This window comes from Periophthalmus magnuspinnatus, chromosome 24 (assembly GCF_009829125.3).
Source record: "Periophthalmus magnuspinnatus isolate fPerMag1 chromosome 24, fPerMag1.2.pri, whole genome shotgun sequence".
Taxonomy (NCBI): Eukaryota; Metazoa; Chordata; class Actinopteri; order Gobiiformes; family Gobiidae; genus Periophthalmus; species Periophthalmus magnuspinnatus.
In genome coordinates this window covers 5,807,853-5,813,504 of record NC_047149.1, presented here as the reverse complement: position 1 = coordinate 5,813,504, position 5,652 = coordinate 5,807,853, and positions in this window count along the sequence as shown.

The following is a 5,652-nucleotide window of genomic DNA, read 5'->3' as shown; positions in this document are numbered from 1 at the left end:
AAAAAAACAAACAAACATATATATCTTGATGATAATAATCCATTTGTGAAGCCTTGGTAAGTGAAAAAGAAATGCAAAAAGATTTACTCTTTGGTATAACAGATAGGACAGGACCTAGGCCCTGGCCACAGACTGGGAGCCAACCCGTCCCAAGCAAGTCTCTATCAGTCCTTTTCCAGAACATCTGAGGTCTGAGTGTTTATACTAGAATTGCAAAGCTACATACAGATCAAAGCAGAGTGACATGTGTTTCACACCCATGAGTTCATCAACTTCTACACTTGAAGACGGGCCAAACAGCACAGAGTCTCCGGTGGGATGGGGACAGAGCCGGCTGAGTCTTCACATGTTAATGTGTGGTCTGGGTCAGACAGACTGACATATCTAGTGCGTTTTCACAATTGAAAGTTGATACGACTATCAATTTTTTCAAATGCACAACTCAAATTTGCAATTAAATTTTTTGTGCAAAGTAATGAAGTACACTTGTGTTTTATTATGTTTCATTTCATGTTTCATTCATGTTTTGAGCCAAACTTAAATCTTAGCACAGTCTGAAAATGTTGTTTGTTTATAGTTGTAACAATTTAAGGATGGGCGATATATAGGTTCCAGTGTCAGTATCAGCCGTTATTGATACAGATTCATTTATATCATATCGGCTGATATATCGATGCCTCTCCCTGTGTGTTCATTAGGGATGGGAATCAGTGGATATCTCATGATTCAAATTGATTACATTTCTGAGGCTCACGAGCCGATGCAGGAACAACTGTCGATATATCTTTATGTTTATGTATTTTACCTCAATTTCAAATTATTGCCTACTTTTTAAATGTACAGAGCTGCAGGATGAAGCAGGTAATTTTATTTAACACAACCACTTCATTAAAATGGCTAATAGCATTTTTATTTTCTGTGACAGGGAGTAGTTTACAACGTGTGACATACTATTGCCGGTATGAAGCTCATCTACAGAGTAGCTGTAGCAGCTCTTCATGCTGTTAGCATTTCTGCAGACTGTTATAAGAGAAACTGCAGCCCACACACCTCTGTGCCCTGTAGGGACACAGTGTGCAGTTTGCATCTCCGACTCTGCAAAAAATGTATGCTGCAAGCGAACAGAGCTCATGGTGTTGTGTGTGCATGTCTTTTCCTAAAAACTCTAATGTGAGTGAAATAAAGCCTCAGGCAAATCCTGAACAGGGAGCTATTCCTGTGGGTCACAGTGTGACGGTGGAGAGGTCACCGTCTGGAGGAGGCAGGACACAGAGTGAGAGACACGGGCAAAATAAACAGGCAGAGCAGTGGCTTCAATTAAACTTAAAATTTTGATTATTTGTGTGTCTGCATTCAGAATAGTTTTATTAGTTTTAGTATTAGATTATTTTTCTCTCCCCTAGTCCCCATGTGTCATTCCCAGTTTGTTCTCAGAGCCTGAGATTTGTCTTTGTCTCTGAACAGACTCATGAGATACGACAGAAACAGAAGACAGTTATCGGCATAATATCGGTTACTGGCTACAGAAGCTGCCAAATATCTGACATCAGTATCAGCTAAAAAAAAAGTACATATCGGCCCGTCCCTGTAATAAGAAATTTTTATTTTATTTATTTATTTTATTTTTTGGCAATATTGCCCACCTATACATTTTGGTATTCTACAAATCAGGTTTATAAAAAGATTTACCCAGCCAGTGTCCATCATCTAAAATAGGAAACACACCCATGACTCCACATAACCTTGAAAAGAATCCAAATGTTCCACACATCTTCACGCAAAACAGCTCGCCTCCTTGTCTGTCAAAACGTGTGCCCTTTGACCTGTCGGCTCTATATTACTCATCTTTAGAATAATTTAAAGTGTGAAAATAACCTGCAAAAACCTGCTCATCGCCAGCTCCATCTGCCACAGTTACACAAGAAACGCTCTTTGAATCCTGTCCAAACCTGATGAGATATAAAAAATCAAATTGTCCAAAATATATCTTTCAAAACACCATCAATCTTCCTCAGTGACCTTTTGGTAAAATGAACTCAGTTATGCAACGTTTGGGGTCAGTTTTGTAATTTTTCACTGGATTTTGTCAAGGGGACATAACTCTATTGAGAGCATGGGCTCATGTTCATCGCTGTCTGTCATACTAACAATGTTTGGAGCCACTAGCCATCTATTATTTGTCTGTATTATGCAATTGGAAAGCCGCACCAATTAGGCTGTGTCATCTTTTGCTGGCTATTCACAGGCACCAGCTCTTTTATCTGACCGGAGGGGAACCCACACCAAACAAGGACTAAACGAGGACTAAACCAGAGTTAACTGTGCATAAACAAGGTCCAAGTAAAGTGCACGTGATCCAGGGCTAAACCAGAACTAAGACTAAATATGAGCCCCAAATCAAGAATAACTGTTAAAGTGAGAGCTAAATGTCCAAACTGAACCAGAACAATCACATTCAACAAAGCAAGGCTAATGCAATAGCAAAACAAGAATAAACCAGGGCTAAACCAGGACTAAACCAGGGCTAAACCAGGGCTAAACCAGGGCTAAACCAGGGCTAAACCAGGGCTAAACCAGGGCTAAACCAGGGCTAAACCAGGGCTAAACCAGGGCTAAACCAGAACTAAGCCAGGACTTAACCAGGACCAAACCATGGCTAAATCAGGACTAAACCAGAACTAAACCAGGACCAAGGATGTGTTTACACTTTCACATACACCACAAATTGTGACTAAATAGAGAGTAAATTCAGAACTAATCCCGGACTAGACCAGGACTAAATAGGGCTGTAAGAAGACCAAATCAAGTCTGCATCTGGACTAAATCAGATCTAACACCATGAGTAGTCCTGATTCACTGAAATGCTCCACAGTATGGCATTAAACTTATCTATTTTGTATTGTTCAAACACATACATTCTTACTGGCATAACTTGGCTTGTCATTTTCTTGTGTCCATGGAGATAAACGAGTTTAATGCCATGCTGTGGAACATTGAAGGCAAAACAATAACATCTCCATGTAGTCAAGCAGGTGGCTAATCCTCAACGAGAAAAGTTACGCAGGGCAACTTTAATGCATTGGAAATGTGCTACCCTTATTCATTTAATTCATTTATTTATTTTTGTTTATTTTTCAGTCCTGGTTTAGTTGCATCTAATAATTATAGTCCCTCAAAATCAAGGCTACACATAGGCCTCTCTGCTGTCACTGTCCAGAGTATCATGTACATGTTTTTTTTTTAATAACGCACACATTGTACAAAAAGCTTAATAGCATCGTGGTTTGAACTTGTCATGGTGCTCTGTGCAGCTGCAGTTCATTGTGATAGTGATAAAACAAAAACCCAGTCGTCCTGTTGTATAAGTGAAGTTGAGTTTAGATAAGTTTGAATTCATGTGTAATTAGGCCTGTCATGATAATTACTATTTCGAGTTCAATACATGAGAACTGGAAGGATATATTTTGGGACTCAGTATTTATCATGTGCACATTTTTGTCGCAACAGTGGGGACGTTTTTACCCTTTTGTTATATCAATTATACTTGAGCTGCAGAAGGTTGATTTCTCTGCTATTATTGGTTCATTCTGAGATTTCATTGTTGCAGCTCATGACTTAATGGTGCTATATATTTTTAAAAACGTTTACTGGGATTATGTTTATGTGTTTTTACGTGTTTATTTATTGTGCAGGTGACATAAACTAGTTTCAGTATTATCATTTATCACAGTATTCCTTTATCTCAGTATTCCTTTGTAGCAACAGGCCTATATCAGACTCCAAAATGTGTTATCATGACAAAATTTGTTATCGTGACAGGTCTATGTGTAATCTTTTTATTCTGTTCTTGTTTCACAAAAATACAAGTAGAATTTAAAAGGCTTGCATCTGGAAAATAACAACCCGTAAAATTAATAGTGCCCAGTTCAGGGGTGTCCAAACTCCCTTAGGCTTCGTGCCCAAATGATCATAAATGCAGGACTTTTTACTGCAAATTCATGTATTTTTATCACTGTGACTTCAATAACATGTTATTGTATTGTGATACAGACCTAAAGTTTGTGTTCAAGACTTTTTAAGATGTGGCGTTTGGTGAAAAAAGTTTGGAGATCCCTGGTCTAGTGCCTATTTGGAGAGATAAAAATGTACACGGAAAATGATACCTGTAGCATAAATGTAAGCTCTAGATAGGATTAGATGTTTAGCCAATACACAGGTCTATTGATAATTAAGATTAAATAACTAAACAGAATAACACCTGAAAACTTCATATAGACCGTAGCCTATTTTCCCCCAAATAATGACTATAATAATGATCTTGATCATCTTTTAGGCTTAATTTTTCCTGTTTATGATCAAATCGTTTCATCTTTTCCCCTTTTGCTACCTGATGTGTACTGTCTTAAAACCGTGAAAAACAGAGCTAGTCAATTTTCCTCACTTACCTTGTGCATTCAGAACATCCTAATTATTCACCTCAATGAGTTTCTAAGCACTTTTCACAACATTCAGAGACCAGAGAGGAGATTTGCCACCATGGTAACGCTAACAACAACTAACCTGCTGAACAAGCACTTCCTGATTCTTGGTCAATTAAACATAATTGTTATATTATAATATTATAATTAGATGCAGACAGTACACAGCCGACTTATTTTACCTCAAGAGCTGCATGTTCACTACCAGGTAGAAGTTTGGACACTGGACATTTGGACATTTATGTTTCTTCTTTATTAACATGATTTTTTACATAATAGATTCTCACTAACGACATCAAAACTATGAATGACACATGTGGTATGTAGCACACAAAAAATAAGCTCAAAATAACTTCAAACTTGTTTTAGATTTGTTTAAAATAGCCTTTACCTTTTGCTTTGACTTCAGGTTTGCACTTTTGGCATTTCTTGACCCATGTTTAGTTATTTCACTTTTTTTCTTCCACATACCTTGCATCATATATTTGAATTCTTACATCTGTATATAAAATGCAGAAAGTAGTAAACATAAAAAAAAAAAAAAAAAAAAAAAAAAAAAAAAACAGTGCAAGAGACATTTTTAACCTGTTTATGGTTCTAGTTTGATTACTCTGTTTAATATTTCACAAATCTTATCCCAATCATCCTACATTGAAACGTTGTAAGATCTAAGCCTGCATTACCCCAGCTGCTGTGGACTTGCCTTAACGTTAAACTCTTGGATCATATTGTGATGTTTTCATTTATCCCGGGACATCTGCTGCCACATTGTTCCTTTGAAGCATGGGCTGAATGGACCGGCCTGTGGAGGTAAGTGATTCCAGCAGTAACCTTTGAGGAAACTCTAAACCGCTCCGATTCTCTGCTGGCGTATTAATAGCCATCATTAGGGCACAAAGACACAGTGTAAAGAGAAGGCGGGGCCAGCTGAGGGGGAACGAGGGGACTGTCTATAGGGAAGTGCAGAGTTTAGTTCATAGAGATAAAAAAAAGCTTTGGGTCAATATGCAGATTCACAATTTGAAGTACTTTTGGGCAGCTTTTAGGCTAAAATAATGTAAATGATGTTAAGTTAGGTATAGCCTAAGTTTGGTATGGACTAAAGTGAGAGATACATAAGATTTAAAACCACAACCACTTAATTGTCAAAACAGACTAAAAAAAAAAACCCCTC